This window comes from Parasteatoda tepidariorum, chromosome 4 (genome assembly GCF_043381705.1).
Source record: "Parasteatoda tepidariorum isolate YZ-2023 chromosome 4, CAS_Ptep_4.0, whole genome shotgun sequence".
Taxonomy (NCBI): Eukaryota; Metazoa; Arthropoda; class Arachnida; order Araneae; family Theridiidae; genus Parasteatoda; species Parasteatoda tepidariorum.
The window spans coordinates 17,071,051-17,093,844 of record NC_092207.1 but is presented as its reverse complement, the minus strand read 5'-3'; the positions used below and the strand labels follow the sequence as shown (position 1 = coordinate 17,093,844).

Genomic DNA, 22,794 nt, shown 5'->3' with positions numbered 1-22,794 from the left:
ATATGGTGAAAGAGGGATAAATGTTCAAAATCATAAAATAAATGTACAAACACAGTATCTAATAGAGTTTTATTTTAATTAACAAGAAATTACTTTTATGGGGGTCGATGGAGATTTCGAAAAATTATGTAAAGGTCGATGATCAAAAAAGTTTGGCAACCCCTGGCCTAAGTAATTTGCTAACTGCCTCGGTAATCTGCACATCACCTACTAGGAATTTGTTAAAATGAAAACGAGATCTTTTCTGAAACCACAGCAATGTTTCTATAAGCTTAAACTATCATCATATTATTCATTCATTTTTCGTTATCTAAAAAGTCAAGTAGCAACAATTAACACATTAGTAAATAGAATCAATCATTAATAACTTTAATCATTAATAATTGATAATGGATATTATCAAAAATGGCTTAAAATATTATTATAATTAAGTAAATTAACATGTTATTTTTTAATACCTAAACAATTTAATAAATGCAGTCAAGCGATCAACAAATTGGTTTACAGAAAAAGAGAAACGTTTCAACTAGAACGATTCGGAAATCGTTTTCTCACCATTTGCCTACATAAATTGCGAAAAATTTGTAATTTCGAGGAATATCCCAGTCAATCAAGAAGATTATCAAGGTAATATGCATAGTAGCGTTTTTCGGTAACAGGTATGTGAGTTATTGTGATGAATCTGATTACACATCACCGTTATTTAATCGCACTTATTTTCTGTAATCAGAAATGTGGAAAATACCTAAGTTGTTTTAACTAAGTCTCCTCCATGACATTTCCTTTCTACCTCTTGACACATTCTCGTTTCCTCTTTTATTTTTTTTTTTTTTTTTTTGCGAAATTTTTATGATATAGTACCATTTCAAAGCAGTACACGTTTTAAAAAAAATAATTTCTTTAAATAAAGGCACCGCGTTGTTATATTAAGAGAAGTATTTCTTCTTAATTTTTAAAACTTCTATATTATATTTTTCTTAAAAATGTGAAGCTATAAAATTATGCAATTAGCATTTTTGTATAGATTACTCAATATTATCTGGTTTTAAACTTTTTAAAATTTACTATTTGTTATTGTTTGAATAGATAAAATCTGATTGTCTTTTATTTATTTATTGTTTATTTATTTGCTAATTTATCTATTGTTTATTTCTTTATTTATAAACATATTTATTTATTTATGGTTTATTGATTTATTGTTTATTCATTTATTGTTTATTTATTTACTTATAAATATATTTATTTATTCATTTATTTATTTATTAGAATTTACTAGTCCGTTTCTCAGCTTATTGTACCTAATTAAGGCCGTTTACATTATATAGACCAGTGGTTTCCAACTGGCAGCCCGGGGGCCGCATCCGGCCCGCGAAACCCTTTTTTGTGACCCGCAAACTAAAATATATTAGTTGCAAAATTTTTTGCGGACAATTTTCGTAAAAAATCTGTATGGGTTTAAAATACTTTTCTCGTTAATAAAAACCTATTTTCTTCGTTTCTGTGAAATTTATCATACCAACGGTGCAAAAAAAATTATTTCTCAGGTTTTGCATCCAAGAAAATATTTATTCAAATACAAAAATGATCGTGTATGTTGATCTTTTCTATTTCATTTTTTTGTATTTTGTGAATATAATTTAACATGTGTGTATCAGATATTTTCTCGAAGAAATTCTCCGATTTAACTTTTTGAAACCACTCATTTTGGACGAAAATATTTGCACACACACTTATAAATTTTAAATTTAAAATGTAAATATCTATTCTCTGGTGGTTGCAGCAGACAAACCTCAATTTTCCCATTGAACATTTTGTGTCCTACTATGTAAGTTTAAATACCAACCTTTTTAAAGTTTTGCATCTTAACAATTAGATATCTGTTGCACATTAATTGCTTAATACATAGGTGCACATTAAAGTTATTGTAGCCCGAATTTTTTAATAAGCAATTAAATATATTTTAAAATCTACTTCTTATTTTAATTTGAAATTCAATACTTTTGTTTTGTACAACTTGGTAAAAATCTGACAGTAATATGTAATGTTCCTTCAAACATAAAAGAGTCCTATATAAAATTTTGATGAAGTTGCGGCCCACCATTTGATTTGTGTTTTTACTGTGACCCCCGGCCTCATGTAAGTTGGAAGCCCCTGATATAGACTGTATCTGATACCAGATCAACTTTTAGTTCAGCATTCAATTTGAACGGATTGAAAACTTGATCAGTTATTTAAAGCAGTTAAAATAAAACATTACAAAGTCATTTAACTGAAAGAAAAAAGTATTTTTTTGTTAACTAAAAAATATCTTTGTTCCACATGCTGCGCAATTAAAAATAATTGTTAAATATTATTTTTTATAACATCAGTGAATAAATGAAGAGTTTCGATAAACGAGATTTTAATGCTGGTTATATAATTATTCACTGTGAATTCTCCACATTTCACATTTCATGTTTTGATTGCAATACGAAATAACACAAAAGAATTTAAAATAATACTGAATGATTATAACAATAAAGGGTTTTAATACTAGCTGCCACGTAATATTAACCTCTCAAATAACATACCAAAATTAATTATACAAATAACCTTTACGTGAAGTGATGTATTGGGATATTGATTTAATATGAGTCCCCATTTTCAACAACTTGACCCAAAACTAATTTATTAATAATGTTTTAAAAACACACCATCCACAAAAGCATTATAATTATAAATATGTTACGCGACCTCGCGACAATGAAAATTTCCAAATGACTTCATATTCAAGTATGCATAAAATTATTATTAAAATATTCATGTAATTAATTATTCAATGGAAACATTTTGTTCGGTGTAATTGTATAAATTAGTTTTGTTACGTGAATATTTATAATTTAGGTTTTGTCACACTGTTACAACTATTAAAGTCAAGATAAATAACATAATTTAACTACTGAACTCGATCCCAAATGAATGTTTTATCTTATTTTGAGCTATAATGCACTCTGTTTTATTTTTAATTATTTTGAACCCCATTCAGTTTCCTTAATTATTTAATTTGCATTTATTTTTTTTATCTATTTATTTTTTATTTTCGTTCAAAAACATTATCGTTAATTTATTTTAGAATACACTGTTGTTACGTGATGTGAAAAAAAAACTATAATTTTTCGCAATATTTTTTTGATAAATCTATTTTTTGATGAAAGGAAAATATACTTTTATTTTGAATAGTATCAGCTTGGTATTCTTCAGTTTTAAATTAAATTCTAATATGTAAAAGAATTTAATTTTATGCAAAAATTAAGTTGACTGATAAAAAGAATTGTGACTGAAACCCTGATGTTTACATTAAAACTATCATAATTGCCGTCAACGTGTCTAAATACTTATGCACGCAGGCCTTCAGTCAAAACGGTTGAGCACCCCTAAATATGAATTACAATAAAAATATTTATTTGTCTTTTACAAAATATTTTTATATCATACCACTTTACAAATAAAATTAACCTTTAGCTAAATTTTCAATATACTGTAAGATAGTGAGATGTTTCTCGTATTAAGGTAAATTACATTTCAATGTAGTAAGCCGGTAAGTGCATACAATGTTCAGATTTAGTACTTTTTTTCTAAATTTCGTCGTTCCATCGCAATTAATAATTCCTTGATAAAAAAAATTAATAATTTAAATTAAAATATATAGATTAAAGTACACAAACTGAAATACATAAATTAAAATATTTAAATTAAAATACATAAATTAAAATATATAAATTAATATAATGAACAATAAATACCCTATANTTAAAATATATAAATTAAAATATATAAATTAAAATATATAAATTAAAATATATAAATTAAAATATATAAATTAAAATACATGAATTAAAATATATAAATTAATAATGAACAATAAATACCCGAAAAACGAACGATATGCTTCCGAATGTCTCTTCGCAGTATTCTTGTCTCATATTATAATAAGATAGCGCGCATTTATGAATCTTGTAGAGGGTGCACCTTAGTCTATGTACGCAACTGTTGCGAAATATGAATAGAGAGTTCGTCTTCCATGGAGGTAAATCGGGTTCGAATCCCAGCAATGGCTGGTCGATACGAGTCAGTAATAGACGAATCATGGGTTAGAGTTCCCTTGTCATCAGGCTAACCGGGGGAAGTTTTGTGGTTTTCCTCTCCATGTAACGCAAATACGGGTTAATTCTGTCATAGGTAAATCTCTCCAAATACTTGATCCAGTAGTTCCCTTGTCTCTTATAATAGATTTTTATCTATTTCATTATTTTATAAAAATATATTTCCTAAAATTTATTTCTTCAACTGTTATATTATGTAATGAAAAGTAAATTTAAATAAAATATTTTTAATTGCACTCTATGCTCATTTAAATTGCAAGTAATATTTATTTAGTTACTGATATTAATATTCTTGGAAGGTAAAAATTTAAACGAGTATAAGTTGAAGCTGGAGACGGAGTAAAGCTGTCAGAAAAGTCTGGAGTCTAGTCAAAGTTGAGCGTTTCAAATACCGACTTCAAAATTCTGTTTTTATGACTTAAAAATGCATCGCTAAAATCTGTTGTAAAAATCATGTTTTATTCTTCATAGAATATTTTGCTTTCACCAAATTACCTAAAAAACAAACACCCTCTTCTTCCAATTTTTACTATACCGTTTTCTCCCCCATGTGCCACAAAAATCCTAATATCCTATTCCTCTTTGGTTTTAAAGTCCTTTTCAGGCATGTAAGCAAAATTAAATTTCAACCACTTAAAGATCTTTTCAGTGTAATGAAAATCTCTGGGGCATTTACCATATTACCTTGCCAATGCCACTTGGCTTCATGAAACGAACCAGACGAGGCTTGAAATTTGCATTAAAATTTAGATTAAAGGAACACGATAGATATGTCCGTTAACAAGAATTCGATAAATCGTCTATGCCGCGCATTGTCGGAGTCTTGGGCATAAATTCGATTTCAATAATGTCAGAATTCTTTCCACCCCTGTCAAATCAACCGATCTCGATGTTCTGGAATTCACATGAATGCCGATTCCCTTGTTACCGACAAGAGTTACTCGCAACCTCTCCATAGCTTTTGGAAATGCATTTTGCTATAATTTACCTAAGTCACTGCGGTTTTTTTTTTAAATTTTCTATATTTATTTTTCATTTTCTGTTTCACTCTCGGCTTATTTTTCAGTTTCGTTTTAAAGCTTTCTTTCTCATTTTTCGTTGACAACTTAATATTTTACGCTTGAAATCATTTTTGTTTTCCACATTCACATCTAGCGGGGATCTATTTCACAGAGAGTGGGCGTTTATTTTTGAGCGATCGAAGCATGCCAAGATTGATTGTAATCTTCAAAATTTTTGAAGCAATCGAAGTTAAATATTTATCTGTTACAGCTTTAATTCCATAAAAAGAATGTCAAAAATGGACTTCATTTTGGTGCAAAGACTATGAAGGACAAAACGTCATTGAATGCGTCATTGAATGACAAAACGTCATATGTATTTATATCAGGTTATCTAGAGTTATTTTGATTGGTTATCTAGAGCCGTTTTTCCTCCACCCCCTTAGAACACCTCTGTCAAAAAAGAACATTACATTAAATACAGCAACAATTTAAGTTTTACTTAAAGCCCTTACAAGTTTTCTACTTGTGAACCATTGGTTAAATGTCAGTCCATCTCCTGCCAGTCTTTACTCAAAGTGACATTATCAACAATCGTGACAAGAGAATTTGTGACAGGGCTGTTCCTAGCTAAAAACAATGTATGTGAGGGAGGGGTAAGAAAATTTAGCGGCGCCACACAACTCGATGAAATATGTATTTATTTCTTCATGTCACCTTAGTTAGAGAGAATGCCATTCATGTGCTTTTAACAGCAACTTTTTACTCGAATATAATTTATCACTTTTTTTATAAAAATATTTAGACATTAGTACGTTTTATCCATTAAGTTTTGTTCATAATTTGTGAAAAAAATTACTGAAATAACGTTTCTTGTTTGAAAAATTTTCTTATTCAATATTCTTCCCACAATATCGTAAGATAACATTCCTAGTAGATCACAGAAGGTAAGCATCGCTAGCTGCGGTCAGTGAGCTAGTACGTGACTATTTTGAACAGCCTGAGAAGGAATCGAGGTTGTGCGGTATTGATACTTGTTAAACTGTACTACCGAAAAGTGCTCTCAAGCCGTCGGGTTATCGCTACAGGAAATTTTCCCTTTATTGTCCTCAATAACCCATTGTGCATCTCTACTACTGCGCAAATGAAGTACTCAACTACTACTATTCCATAATAAATTTAAAGAATTTTTTTTTTCAATTTAAGTGCTTCACCTTCGTTCAACTTTCAATCACCAGCTAGCTCCCATATATGCTTTCATAAGATTACCTAAGTTTACTTGTTGTTGATTTATGTCAGTTAAGGCAGAGGGGGTGCGATTGTTCTTGTTTTCCAGTGGCGACATCTATGACCAAGAATTCGACTTCTGCCACACCATACGTCACACCCGTTTATAGAGCAAACCCATTCATACATCCATTCATTCATCCACATATCGTAATTTTTAGACCTGAATCAGAGAACGGTCGATCTCCAATCCAGTACCCCCAGAGGTTTTGATCTGTTATGGGAACATGGAGGACTTTTGCGACTCAACAGATTTAACGCGCATCAGTCACTTTTACTACACAGGGGGTCTTTGGTCGGCGGGGTTCGAACCCACGAACTCTCGGACATGGGCCCAGTGCCCTACCGACCAGGCTATCCCGAAGTTTACTTGAGATTAGTAAATGATAGACTTCGCTGGTAGACCTTCAGGTTGTCTTTCATTACTTCAATTTTTCATTACTGTCACCCATTGCGCATCTCTACTGCTACGTAAATGGAGTACTACTACAACTATTCCATAATAAATATTTCAAAAAATTTCAATTCGTGTGGTCAACCTTCTTTCAACTTTAATCACCAGCCCCCATAACTGCCCTTATGAGATTAACTTCGCAACCTTACCTCTCATATTTTGCCCTAGTTTTAGTCAATAGTCCCGTTTTTATACCTAAACTTATTCTTTGTTCATTTTTTACGTATATTATAAGCTAGCGCACTGTTCGTTCTTTTCAAACATCTTCGCTGGCTCATTTCACCGGCCAAAGGTTTTATAGATTGGTTTGAATTAGTTTTTATTAATTTGGTTGGAGTTTAAAACTGGTAAAATTAAAAATTCTCGAAACGTTAGGTATTCATATTGCGTATGTAATTTGAATTTTCTATTTTGAACCACTGAATTTTGTTCTGTCTCTTATATAAAATTTTTAAAAAAAGGGGAATTTTGCAAATACAGAAGATTGTCTAAGAACGTATAGAAAATCATCAGTAAGAGAATTAAAAAAAAAAACCTATTTCTTATAATTAAAGATCCGATCTTAAGATCCGAATTAAAGATCTTATAATTAAGTCCGATAATTAAAATCCGCGAATTCTTCGCAGAAGGCTGCAAATTTTTTAAAACGAAAAAAGACTACATGCCATCTTAACTTCCCAAAAACGGCAGGGGGATATGATTTTTTTTTCATTGACCAAAAAAAATGAAATATTTCTCTCAACAAGTAATACGAAATTTGAAAAAAAAAATAATTGCTTGGATCTTTTTTATCTTGAAACATACAAGTGAAAACAAAAATAAATAAACAAATGGAAAAAAATAAATAAATAATAAAAAAGCTATAATTTTACTATGGTCAGTTTTTATCCATAAGAATCTAATGACAGATTAAAAAAAAACGAAATTAAAAAATTTAATAACTATAGAACTAATTCGAAATTTAAACCAAGTACCTATTGCACATCTTCAATCTTATTCTTATCCATATCCATATCAGGCATGGAACAATACGGATACGATCGATAAACAGTACGTGGTTGCAAAAAAATATTACTCACGTGATCAAAGTAAATTAATTTTGAAATAAGTTTATAATAAATTGTAAATCACGTAGCGTGGTTGCAAACTTAAAGTTAGACTGTTAATCATAGTTATACAAATGTGCAGGAAATGGTTTAAAAAAAGAACAAAAATGCTTTATTGGTAAATTTGGCAGCCGTTCTTTTGCAGGTCGAATAATATTTTATAACCGTCGTTAAACAGCCGACCCAATTTTATGGGTTTACCACTGCTAATGTTCAACTGATTGTCCTTGTTGTTTTGAACCCACTCCAGAAGACGAGGGAACATTTGGATCAAGTATTGGGAGTAATTTACCCTCATGGAGAATATCTTAATGGAATTAGCCTGCATATTTGTTATGTGGAAAGGAAAATCGCGAAAACCTCTTACGGTTAGCCTGACGGCAAGGGGTCTTTACCCCATCAGGGGCGGGATTCGTATCGACGTGCCATCGCTGGGATTCGAACTCTGTTCACCTCATTGGAAGGCGAAAGCTCTATATTCTGGATCACCTCGGCTCCAATTAAATAGTATTGATAGTGAATTCGATATATTATTCGTTCAAAATTTGAAAGTTAAAAGAAACATAATTGGATACTAGAAAACGACGAGTATGTCAGGCAGTCACACACGTGACGTCGCTTATTCAATTAAACCAGATCCAAAAATTTATGCAGCGGGATTAAAAATCCAAGCGTGGAAGCTGTAACGTTGACACACCATTCACAACCACGTGATAAGTTGCTAGTACCCAAATATAAGTGATCTATGTACTTTTTCAATTACCCATGACATTTAGAATAACTTTTCCTCTTTAATTTTCCTTTAAAGAAAAATAAGCATAATTAAAGAGAGTAAGCATACAATTTTAAAATTAAGCACTGAAGACATTGGTAAGATATTTTTGTAAATGCATTTTGAATAGTATTTATGTCTTATTGTTTTTATTTAAACTTGAACATAAATTACAACGTCCCGGAAATAATAAATAAATAATAATAATGAATAGAATAAAAAATTTTACAATTTTGGTCTACGAAACCCAGATGCGAATATTTTTCATCTTGACAGTTTAATAAATCGGTTTCCTTTAAATTGAATTAATTTTAAACAGTAAGCGTCCTAAAAAAGTAGTAAACCAATCAATTAAAAAAAAACTTTAAGAAAATTATGAATTTTATTACATGTGATGATTTTTCTTTCCGATATTTTCAGTAACAATGGTTGTTCTCATCATAATAGTTTTTTTTTTCGTGATACATTTATGGTTCATAAGCATTATTTTTCTTGAACTTTTGAATTTGCAATGCCCTCTATCACGATGATTCGTTTCATATCGCTTTTTTTCCTATTTAATTTTGAACTACGAAACAAAATCACACTGCAGGCATTTTTTATTATTAAAAAAAATTCTTAAATCTTGTATAGTTTACTATTATTTTTATTTATTTAATTATTTTTATTTATTTTTCTTTACTTTTTTGTCTGTTTGCCTAATACTTGCAACAATACTGCATATTTTAATATTCTTTCGGTAAATATAATTAAATTAAAAAGTTTATTTTTGCATAAAAATAAAGTATACCATTAAAAAAAATTTGGTACCTTTTTTTCTAATTTTATTCCATTTTTCAGTAAAACTCACTGTAACATTTTCCATTTTTACTTTTTTTTGGAAGTGGAAAAAGTTTTGGTAACCGTACTGTTTTTATAAAGCGATCGATTTCTTTGTTTTCTGCCAAGCGAAACATTAACTTGTTAATTAAAAAAACGTGTGCAATACTCTTTTAAACACACAATTTATTCACATTTCAGACAAAACGTGAAGTTGTTATTAAATAGAACACCAAAAACTACTGAAAACGCGTTCTTTAAATTGTTTATTTCTCGCTCTCTGTGAATATTTATAATTTAAAATCTAAAAAGATTAAGCAAAGGATTTAAGAGGTTTTATGGTAAAAAAGAGTTAAATGTTCGTGAAATATAAACGCTAATTTTGATATAAAACCACCTAAATTAAAAGTACATTTACTATAAAACAACCTGATTAACAAATGTGCTCTCGTGGTATAAATAAAGCCATCAAATGGAGTCAAATTAAAATTTGTTTACGAGGATTATATTTTCTAATCTATATGCAAAATTTGAGCTCGAGCTGCAGCTTCCTTATCAATAACAGGTCATATAACAGCCTATTACGCAATTGCGGGAAAATTAATTCCTTCCCCCTATGTTTCTGCTGATTCTCGTGTAAAATGATCTCTTGAATATGTTCTCTGTTTCCGCTATCATTCATCGTTTTCTGGAAGAAAGCCCCCCGTCCTATATTTAGCATTTTTCGATAATAGTGAAGCCATTAATTTGAGTCAGATGAGAAGAGAGGATTATTTTAAGCATTGAGTTTCTTCGGGAGTGTTAGAGAGGCAAAAAGTGCAATAGTGAACATATTACCTTCAATTTTTGAGAAAAGGGTTAAGTTTGGGGGAAATTTAACACTAAAACGGTCAAAGTGGTCAGTTTAATCACAGATCGATTTTGAAAGGCGTGAAGTCCTAAATTATGAAATTTGTTGAACAGCCCACCCAATTTTTGGGTTTACGACTACTAATGCTCAACTACGTAGCCTTGCAATTTTGAACCCAATCCAGAAGACAAGGGAACTCCTGGATCAAGTACTGAAAGAAAATTTACCTTCGTGGTGGACTTTTTGATGGAACTAACCCTCAATTGCGTTACACGAAGAGGAAGAACGCTAGAACCTCCCACGGTCAGCCTGACGCCATGGGACTCTAGTCCGTGATCCGTCTACCACTGAGGATATTTCACGTCAGCAGTGTGGTCGGTGCAAGCCGGATGCGGAATTCGTATCGATGAGACATTGCTGGGATTCGAACCCGGTTCACCTCAATGGAAGACCAGCTCACTTGACTGTCGTGACTTGTTGAAGACTTCATAAGCATTAAAGAAAAAAATTATTAGGTTATATAATAAGCACTTTAACCCTTTACGTCCGGCAGATACAATAAGTGGGCCAGAATGGCTTCAACATGCTAAGCGCTGTAAGCAAAAGGTTGAATGAAGTTTTATCTAGATCTACCATAGTGGTTAAAATGACAGCTTAACAGATTTCTGAATATTACTCAAGTTTAGCTTATTTTTTTCCTCCATTACTTATCTTTATTTATTTTATCTCACCCAGCTGAGTGGATAGACCCGCTATAAGTTCTCTTTTTTTCATGAAATAAATCCATACGGCGAATTTTATTTTTTTATCCTATATATTACAGCTATAAATTCCTGGATTTTTTTAAAACGATTACTTTTCTTTAAAGCTTCACGAATTTCTTGAAAATCCTTTATTTAGAGCTTTGTCAACGAATTGAGATTGTCATGTCGTTCTTGAAAGAAACAACCTGCGTGACCCTTGACTTTTTGGAATCTACAAATAAGTTATAAACGCTGTCAATGCTCTTTCTGCCGAAACAAAACAATACTGTTCCTCACGATGAAAACTTATTTGTTAAAATTGATTTAGAAAGTTTCGCTAATAGCTTTTTTTTTCAAATACTTTACTACGATATATAATTGTTTTTTGATGATATTAAATGAAAAAAATTAAGATAAATTTTATATATCAAACATAATACCATTAAAACTGCAGAATGGTTATCAAAAATTACCTTTCCTACCTTTTTGTAATGATAATCGAATAAAATCGAATATTTATTCCAGTTTTCTTATTGCAATCAAAATAACTGTAATGGTGGTTTAAGTATTGGTGTCAATTTGTAAAAATTATATTATTACTTTATAATTTTTTCCTGTAATTATGCTCTATATATTTCAGTTTCTAGGCTGAATTTCATTCCCCCAAATAATCAAAATATGAAGTTATGTGGTATAAGGGTGAGGGGGAGAGGTCCTGATGACCTCACAAGTAGGTTTGCAAGATTCACTGCATGGCGGTTCTAATAAACTATATTTCATATTATATTATACCATGTACTAGTAGTTAAAACACGAACTAGAATTGACTAAAAATACTACTGAAAATATTAAAGCATGAACTAGAACATAATTAAAACACAACTCTGTTTGAAAAACTACCAATACTAACTTTAAAAACTTAACAACTTTTCAATAATTTTAAGCATAACAGTTCTACCAAATAAAAAGACATCATACTCAAGAACAAATCAAAAGCTGAAAAAACATCGGTGGCGTAACTAGATCACTTAAAAAATACAGCAATAACGAAGTCGAAACTAGATCACCCATCTTTTTGTAATTTATTATCGTTTTCAAATTCCAGAAAAATAAATTATCTAGATCATCGCTTTTAACACTAGTCACCGCCAGGGACCAACTAGTTCACCTTTTTACATAAGTATAATTTCAAGTATCTCGAGATTTATGGTCATACAGTCAAAATTCAAGGCAATATGTAAGTTAAATCCACTCTCATATATATAATAAATATATATGAGAGTGGATTTAATTTTTCACTTCACACGTCCTCTTTTCCTCTTACACGTTTGCACTTCAAGAACTTATACGTTTAGAGAAATTTTTCAGATTTTACGAAAATAGGTATCGTGGTAAATTTTTTATTAAAATGCTAATTTTAAACCTATGCTAACATTTGAAACAAAACAAATATGTTTATTTGCACAATGGCGCTTTTAATGAATGCTAAAACAAATTAGCAACTTTATTATTATTGTGTTAGCAATTAAAACGTTCTGTTGCTGGCCAAATGAACGACTCTTTTAAGGATTTTGTTTTCACCAAAACGAACTTTAACTGTTATAATTTTTTTTTATTTTTTGCATTAAAATAATGCACTGATCTAAAACAGTAAATAATACATTTTAATGCAAAAACTGAAAGTTAATAAAGTAATAGCAGTGCTGAAGAACTAAAAGACATCATAACCAAGTAAGTGATAAACAAGTAAGTTGAAAATTTAAAATCAGTCAGTAGCACATTTAATTGGTAATTAACATATTATTTTGATAACCAATCAGTTTTATTTAACTATTTTAAGCCTAGGTGAAATATTTTATTTTTTGCAGCTAAAATGTTTTATTTTCTTAATATTTAGACTCAGGACTTAAGACTTAACTAACTTAGTCTTAAATGCAAGTACACAAGCTTATAATTTACGTCCGTTTAATGTCTCTAGCCGCTGTTGGTGTTCAACTTCTTGGCATTGAAATTGTGCCACTAAACCTTACATACAATTAATCAAGGTGAGGAAAATTTGGATTACTTTTTATGAATTTTATATTTTTATTTAAAGCAGGGTAATATGCTGTTAGATAATGAAACATTTAATAAAAAGTGTTGGGGAGGGTTGTTGGGTGTGATTCATATGTGTTTCCAATAGTTTGATAGGATATAGGAACAAAATTCTTTAATCATACAAACGAACACAAAGTGCATCTTATACGGGAAATCTCGACCTTCCACTAGCCGTAACAGCCGAAGAATATTTCATTGAACTATAATGCTCAAGCCGGCCAGGTGGCCAAGCGGTTAGCGCACCTGACCGTGAAGCCGATGGCTGCGGGTTCGAATCTCGATCTGGGCATGGATGTTTCTCTCTTTGTGTTGTCCTCTGTTGTGTGTGAATGTGGCCCACCCCATGAACGGGTTTGTGGCAGTGTGGCGTGGGTAATGTTGCTCGCCTCCGTGACTTTGGTTCACAGGTGCCCACTGGGTAACGTAAAAGGAGTAACAATTCCGGCATCTTCTAAGGCGAAGAAGCAAGTTCAGTGCCTGCCATTTGAAAAAAAAAACTACAATACTCAAGGAAGATCATCCACACTGCGTCATCACGACGCGTTTCTTAAAGTTTCTCCTGAGTTAACTGCCTACAGCGCCCTCTAGCAACAGTTACCGGAAATTGTTAGTTGATTCAGTAAAAGTGAATAGTTGACACTCTACGGTATATTTTGCAGTGTCTCTGCCAAATTATTACTTATTTCTGTACGATTATATTTGTAGCGTGAATAAATGAATCATAAATCTTTGTGATTTTATTGTTTTAAAGTTGTATTTTTATGCTTCATTCCAATCAAAATTATTGAATCAAGATTGAATAGCGTGAGTTTATGTTAGTGATTCTAATTTTTTTCATATTGTGCAACTATGAAGAAACATTGAATTTTCTAATCAATTTCACATCTTTTATTTTACATTTTATTTCTATAGCGCATGAAAAAAAATTTTATTTCATATTTTTATTTATTGTTATTTATTTTAATTTCTAATGTAATAAATTCTACTATTAACAGAAAAAAAAATTACGCTTTTTGAAATTTATTCTTTAGTTTAAAAGAAGTAATTGTATATGTCATTCATATAAATATGTATCCTATTTAAAAGTGAAGGAATTTAAGAACAAGAAAATGGTATATAAAATAAATCGTAATTTACTTAGTAAAATGTTTTTTTTTTGTCTTCATTAATAAACGACATCCTTAACGAATTAACATCGAAGCATTTCACCGATCTAAAATAAAACAAATTATTATAAAGAACTTTATAAATTTAATTAAAAAAATAATCATAGAAAATGATAATCTCATCAATTCATCTATCTAACTGATGGTTAAGATTTTTGACGTAGCGTTGTGCTTTAGGGCATGACAGTTGCCCTTTAGGTGCCCATCTATAAAAAGAAAAAGGAAGAAAAAAAACGTGTATTTTTATATAGTCTAGCATTAGAGAGGAAAATCTTTATATACTTCTCTGTAGAGATTTCTTGTCGTGTAAACAAAGTTGAAATTCGATTATGCAGAGCTACAGTGTCAAAAAAATAATAATTTTGAACAATATATGATTAAAAAGCTTTAGTATTCTAGTTTATAAATTTAAGCTCCTTGAAATTTTAAAGTCATTTAGACACATAATAGTAAGCATATTATGTTATATTTATGTTTAAAAATAGCTGCGACGGCTTAAATATAATATTTCTTTAATTTTTGATTGTTTATGTAAGCTGACATATTTGCTTCCAGTCTAAGTTTTTAATGCTGCATTAAAACTATGAGCTTAGCGAACATAAATTATAGATTTCATTTTTTTCAGGATTTGATTTCTATTTCTTTTTTACTCTATAACAACGGGTTTCATTAATAAAATTTTGCGTTCTCGATATTACGTCCGAATTATATGACGTCTGAAAGGGGCGATTATTTACAAACAATCCCATGGAGATTTGCAACAGTAAAAAAAGAAGAAAAAACGATCCAAATCGGTGATCTTGTTCTCGATTTATCAGCGAACATGTTTACAGTCACATAAGTTTTAGGATTCTATTGGGATGAAATTCAAACATTAATATTTTAATCAGTTTTATGATTGCAACATCATCCATAATAATATTTTTTAGCGTATTATTGTTTATATCCATGAATTCATTATAATTTTTAGTTATTACTTAATAATTAAATATTTTCCCATATGAGATAATTCAGCAATTGTGTGAAAAGGCACGATCCAAATTATTGATCTTGTTCCTGATTTATTAGAGAACATACTTACAGTCAGATACATTTTAGGATTCTATTGGGAAGAAATTCAAACATTAATATTTTGATCAGTTTTATGATTGCAAAATCATCCATAATAATATTTTTCGCGTAATATTGTTTATACCTATGACTTCGTTTATAATTTTGATTCATTATTTAATAATTAATTATTTTCTCATGTGAGATAATTTAGCAATTGTGTGAAATTTTAATTTCCAATTTAGCTTTACAATTTAAAAAAAGTTATTTTGTTTTCATTATTTTAATTGAATGCGTAAAGTGAATCCGTTTTACGGAAAATGTATTATATATGTGAAGTTTTAATGTATAAATTAAAATTGTAACAATGGTAACTAAATATATATATCATAAAAATATGATGTGGAAAAGTGACGATTATTAACAAACCATGCCATAAAGATTTTCAGTACATACAAACAGACTTTCACCTAATACAGAGTAATTCTAAACTCATGGGACAAACTTTAAGGGAAGGTAGGGCACATCAAAAATATTAAGAATTGCATATATTTACGCATGACCGAAAATATTATTACAAGCAGCTAGAAGTGCTTCTTATAATGACTAACTTCTATTTCTAAACTTTTATTCTTATAAACTATCTTAATTTTATTTTAATTTTATGTTTTTTAATAATTATTACCAAAAATTACCTTCAAATGACGCAGAAATTTCTATTTTATAGTAGTTTAATGACTTGGGGAGCTTGTCTAAATAGTTACCAATTCATGAAATTACCGGCTTTAAAAAATGCAGATCTAATTTAAATACAATTTTTGACAATGACTTTTCGAAAACATGAAATTAAAAGTAAAATAAGATAGTTTGGAAAATAAAAATATCTGTTCAAACGCATGCGCGAACACAGTTCATAAAAGGAAAGCGCCCCTAGCGGCAAAGGATGACATTTCCGGTCATGAATTCCAATGAGATTCTGAACCTTATGATACGCCAGTGCTCCCATACAACCACCTTGTTACATAGGGATAATATGGTTGGCGAGTTCTCTCAAAAATGGAGGGTGAGAATGCGAACGGAGTCAGATTCCCATTCAAAAAACCATTTTAGTTAGAAATCGGAAGATATGACGTCTATTCTCAAAAATAAAATATCTTTTTTCTTATCCAGGTAATAAAACACTTCATACCCCGAGTGTTACACCAGGATGGCGTAACGCTTGTAAGTTCCGTGAAGAAATGTTGTTGTTGACGTATGACTGTTTAGGCAGGGGGTGCGATTGTTCTTGTTTTCCAGTGGCGCCATCTTCGGCCAAGAATTCGATTTCTGCCACACCATACGTCGCACTTGTTTACAGGGCGGGAACATGGAGGACTTTTAAGACTCGACTGATTTAACGTGCATCAGTCACTTTACTATTCGGGGAGTCTTCGGTTCGAACCCACGAACTCTCGGACATGGGCCCAGCGCCCTACCAATCTGGCTATCCCGGCCTTCCGTAAAGAAATCTAACACTATTATGACACAATTTATCAACGAAAGATTTTGTTGCTTCGTCGCAGAATATGGATTTATCTTTATATATAAAGAATGCCACCAATAAGTAAAAAATAGTAAGGAATCCCACTCTCTGTTCACTTCGGGCTCACTGTAAAAAATAGTAAGGAATCCCACTCTCTGTTCATTTCGCTCATCGTAAAAAATAGTAAGGAATCCCACCCTCTGTTCACTTCGCTCACCGTAAAAATAGTAAGGAAATCCACTCTCTGTTCACTTCGCTCACCGTAAAAAATAGTAAGGAGTCCCACTCTCTGTTCACTTCGCTCACTGTAAAAAATAGTAAGGAATCCCACTCTGTGTTCATTTCGCTCACCGTAAAAAATAGTAAGGAATCCCACTCTCTGTTCTCTTCGCTCACCATAAAAAATAGTAAGGAATCCCACTCTCTGTTCACTTCGCTCACCGTAAAATATAGTAAGGAGTCCCACTCTCTGTTCACTTCGCTCACCGTAAAAAATAGTAAGGAATCCCACTCTCAGTTCACTTCGCTCACCAACCCCCACAATTGTTACGCAGTCATTTTTGTTTATTAAAAACGTGTCATTCAAACTCAAAATGAAATATTTCGGTCAAAATTAAACATTTTTCAATTCAAAATGTTTTACAATATTAATTCAAGAAATGTATTTATCCAAGAATATTTTGTATTAATAACACTAAAAATGTTTTTCTCCACAAATGTTTTGTATTATAAGCACAAAAAAGTTTTTTTGTCCTGAAATGTTGTATAGCATTAACACAAAATTGGCTGCACAGATTAATTATCCAATTCTATTGGGATGAAATTCAAACCTTGTATTTGTATCTGTTTTATGATTTCAAAATTATCCTGAATATTATTTATTTTTTTTTTGCGTAATATTGTTTGCACCCATGAATTCGTTTATAATTTTTATTTATTATTAATTAAATATTTTCCCCTATGAGAAAATTTAGCAATTGTGTGAAATTTAAATTTATGATTTAGCTTTACAATTTAAAAAAAATTATTTTGTTTTCATTATTTTAATTGAATATGTCTACTAATTCCGCTTTACGGAAAATTTATTATTAATGTGAAGTTTTAATACATTAAATTAAAGTTGTATCAATGGTAACTAAATATATTTATCGTAAAATTCATAAAATATGATAATATCATGGGATTATTTTCGAATATAATAGAGAAACAACTATTTTAGTTTTAAGCCTTTAATTTTGAATAATAATCAAAATAAGAAACGCAATAATAGCAGAGAATGATAATTTGATGAATTTTAAATAAATATTACCTTTAAAGGTATTAAGGTAAATATCTTCAAATAAGGAATAAATACATAATTCAATGCAGGTAAATATCTTTATAACTTTTATTAGTTTTATGCTGATGACAACGTAATGTGTCTGGATCTTCTTTGTATATTAGCGACTAAATTATCTGACATTTCTGTCCAATAAGAATGCACGAAACAGTCAGACGATAATTATTATTTTTGCTTGATATATAGAAAAATAATTTTCTTTTAATGAAATGAAAACATCAAAGAACCTTGTAACGGATTTTCTGGTTTGAGTAAAACAATAAGAGTTATTCTCTTGGTGGAAATTAATTACTTTAAACTTTCCAACTATCTTGAAACATTTTATTTCCTTTTCTGAAATATTCCCTTTATTAGGAAACCAATACTTTGTTTTAAAATTATCTTGTTAAATTCTACTTTACACATTTGGCTGCGGGGCGAAAATAAGTGTCCGTCTACAAAAGCATTATTGCCCATTTCATTACATTTCTTCGAAAGGAGAGCCATTTTACAATGATTACTTTTTGACCCCAGAATACTTCATTCAACAACTGTTTATTCCCTTAACATTTGAACTGGGTATTATTCTAGCCTTAGTATTTCTGTACTCTTTTTATGTGATGCTCTTTCGAAGCTTGTCTTATTAGAAATTGTAATAAAATATTACTTATTATTGTTTTTAAATTAGCAGCCATATTTTTTTTTAAAAATTGTAATAAATTTGCTGGGTTCTGAAAGGACCGACTATTTAAAAAAAGAAGAAAAAAAACGAAAAATCCATGCAGACAGAAAGTTGCGATTTTCTGCATAATGTTTAGGAAACTAGTTATTTTATTTTCAAAATTCAGTACTAAGAAGGTCAACAGATGGCGCAGTTGACTGAAAGAACTATAAACCATTTTGACCGAAAAAGTTTCGTTCTCAGACTGGTCTACTTATTGCAGAAAAGGATGGTAATTGTTTCGTATTTCTTATTGATTTATTTATTTTTATTTATTTATTTATTTATTTTTATTTATTTATTTATTTCTATTTATTTATTTATTTATTTTCATTTATTTATTTATTTATTTTTATTTATTTATTTATTTATTTATTTATTTTTATTTATTTATTTATTTATTTTTATTTATTTATTTATTTATTTTTATTTATTTATCTTTGATTTTACTTAGCAGAGATATCTGTTGACGAATTTCGTAAATAATATTAAGACTTAATGAAAATACACTAAGTTGCTTAAGCAGAAAGCAGCAAACTGTACCTTCCGATTTTCTTTATTATATTTATCGAATTTACGATCAGTTTCGTGACACCTTTTATCATACAGCCCAATTTAAGGAACTAAGGCTTAAAATAGGCCTAAGTCAGCAGAAGTTTTTAAAAAACTGAAAATTAGAAAAGAATTTCGAAAAGAATTTCTCATTAAAAATTGTATTCTTTTTTGCACTTTAAAGTGTAGCATTTGAATAGAATTATATCCATACACATAATAAAATAAGAAATTTGCATTTGTCTGCGTATCTGTATACAGCATTGGGGGAATGCCGTAAACTCTAAAAATACCATATTCAACATGAAACTGTCTGATCAAGACCGGGTCACCAATGTGGGGAATAAACCAATAGGCAATACCAACCTTCAACAAGCTACGTCAAGATTGAATCTAGTTAGCATGCTTTATATACTAGTGAATTAATGTTTAATTTTCGTAAATGTAGTTACGCAACAAAACTAAATACAACTGTTAACAAATTAAGAAGCCCAATGTTTGATTTTTTAAATTTATTTTTAATTCTGCGACATTTGAAAATGGAATTTTCTCATTAGCTTAGCAGAAGCCGTTGTTTTAAAATAAACTATAGGCGTTGGTGTTGCTTTCTATACCATTCGCGATTACCAGTAAGCCTGCTATAGAAAACCAAGCCAATTTATGACAGAGAGTGTGTTTCTTGTTTTTCAGTTGCGCCATCTATGGCGAAGAATACGATTGCAGCCACACACGTCACAGCTCGTTTTACAGGAAGGGCTGTGGGGTAGAGATGATTAGACAGTGCCAACCTTCATCTATCAAAAGGTACCTCAAGAAGATAGAATCAAGTTAGCATGTTTTATATACTAGTAAAATGGTGTTTAATAATTGTAGTGGTAGTTACTCCACAGGGCTCATTAATTGGTTAAGATTAAAAATATTTGCAATAACGTTGAAAGTTTTCAGGAGGCTGAGAATAATTTGAGTAATAATGATTTTCCTTTTAATTATAGTAATATTAATTGTTTGATTAAGAAAATGATTGAAGAATACTAGTTTATTATTTCTTTTAACAAGGCAAAAATCAAGTCTTAACTGAGCAGTCCCAGTTGAGCATTATACTAATTTGTTACGTAATCTCTTCTTTTACTATTCTTTCTTTTCATTCTGCGCATTTTAATAGAGATTGTTGTTTTCTTCTGTTTTAGAGTTTCCTTTGCATTTAGTTTGTTTGTGAAATCGCTGTTTGACCGGCTTAATGTGAGTTTTTATTTTTTCAAGATTTTGTTGAAATTTCTTTTCTGATTTGGTTTTATGTACTTCATGTATTTTTTCTTGGACTTCTACAAAACCTTCGGGGTTCTGAGAGAGTTAGTTTTGACATTTGTCATCTCTCTCTCTCAATAGAAAAGGTTTTGTTTTATGTCTTCCGAGCTCGGTACCCCCTGAAGACGTCGGCTTCGGTGGTCATATTTTTATTTTTATTTCCATTGTTTTCTTTATTGCTTCTATTAAGGGAACTTAGAATATTTTGTAACCCCCATAGATTTAACAAGCATCAATCACCATTTAATTGATGGGGATTCAACGGCAGGCGGGATTCGAACTCAGGATCAAAGTCCTACAAACCAGGCTCCTTTTAATTTTAGTATTAGGTACTAATATAAATGAAATAAAAATAAGCTATGAACTAAATAAAGAATTAATGAAAAAAAATTTGCGCATCATACCTGTGCTCACAATACTATTAATGCCTAATAAAAAAATTATTTAAACATCAAAAATAATTCGGTGATTTTTTTATGACCCTCAAAACGGAGTAGTATTTACAATATTTATTAAAGTAGCATTCTATTCTATAATAAGTACTTTTTTCCAGATAATTTATTCTTAACATCTAAGCTTCTCCCTGGACAAAAATTCAGCACGATTGGCGAGTAACGTTTCTTTTTTTTCTTCTTAATTTTTGTTTTAGATTCTAAACACGTCGTTTTTCAATAAATATTTTTCTACTATTTTCTTTTATACTGATTTATATAACCACATACTGAATTATGTTTCAGTATATTGGTCAATTACCTATACTCTTACGAGGAAGTTACCCAAATTGTCACTCGCCAATTAGGAGCCATTGCAGAGCGGTATCGCACATTGAATTAGTTGAAATGTAATTCCTTCTTATTTACTTCTTCAACCTCACTCAGATTTATTATTTGTTTACGTATTTTATTTGTAACCATGATATATTTTTGTTTTGTGTAACTGGAAACTTCGATGCATACTTAGTTTGAGAATATTCCACGTGGCTTTTTGTCTGTCTTTGTGTTAAGTCTCTATGTAAATATAAGTTGAAAGAATTGAAGTCTTTGTGAAACAATTTAGAATGTGTCACTTACGTGAATTGATACTTGACGGACTTAGCTTACTCCAAAAAAGAACAGTTGCTAACGTAAACAAATACCACGTTTCAGCAGTCAATCATGATCGATACCCACACTACGTCACTTCAGGTAAACCATTAGGTTGATTTCATTTAGACAGTTTTTTTAGGTTGTCTTCGTCTTAAGTCTCTATGTAAATATATGGTGAAGGAATTAAAATCTTTGTGAAAGAATTTCGAATGTGTCACTTATGAGAATTGATACTTGACGGACTTAGGTTACTCCAAAAAAGAACAGTTGCTAGCGTAAACAAATACCACGTTTCAACAGTCAATTAGGATCGAGATACCCACACTACGTCACTTACAGGTATACCATTAGGCTGATTTTTTTTACAGGCAGTTTTTTTAGGTACTTATATCACGTGTAAAATTTATTTTGCCTCCTTTGAAAAAATCTAAAGATGTTCATTATCAAAAACTAAAAGTTTTGCCTTGCAAAGTTAAAATCATTCCGAAGACGAAAAGCATTGCTGGTTATAAAAGGCTGTTTTAATTTTGAACTTATTTCCTTAATCGGAAACTTTAAGGCAGTTTTCCGAAGACTTCGTCGTAATATGAAATTATGCTTCTTTTTTTTGTCAATTTTTATAGCTCCTGTGAGTTAGCAATTGATACTCATGACTGTTAGTTCAAGTTTAGTCTATCTAAAGTCTACGCTTATTTTGAAAATGGCGCAAAACGTCAATATGGAAAAAAACCACAGTTTTGTGAAATTCAGAAGCATCTATTGTCTAATTTTGTAATATTTAAAAACTTTCTCCAATTTCGCATT

The 22,794-nt window shown here is 30.3% G+C and overlaps 1 protein-coding gene across 5 annotated transcripts in view; it reads left to right on the top strand.

The window, feature by feature from the left end:
- The window catches only part of LOC107448148 (G-protein coupled receptor dmsr-1-like), a 402,323-nt gene that overhangs the window by 329,546 nt on the left and 49,983 nt on the right, over window positions 1-22,794 (top strand). For 2 of the 5 annotated variants that reach the window (XM_071179469.1, XM_071179471.1), the window contains one exon: window positions 20,291-20,427. The exons of the other annotated variants lie outside the window; for them this stretch is intronic. The gene's annotated coding sequence lies outside the window, so the exon portion shown is untranslated. The remainder of the gene's footprint in view (window positions 1-20,290; window positions 20,428-22,794) is intronic. 5 annotated transcript variants of the gene reach the window in all.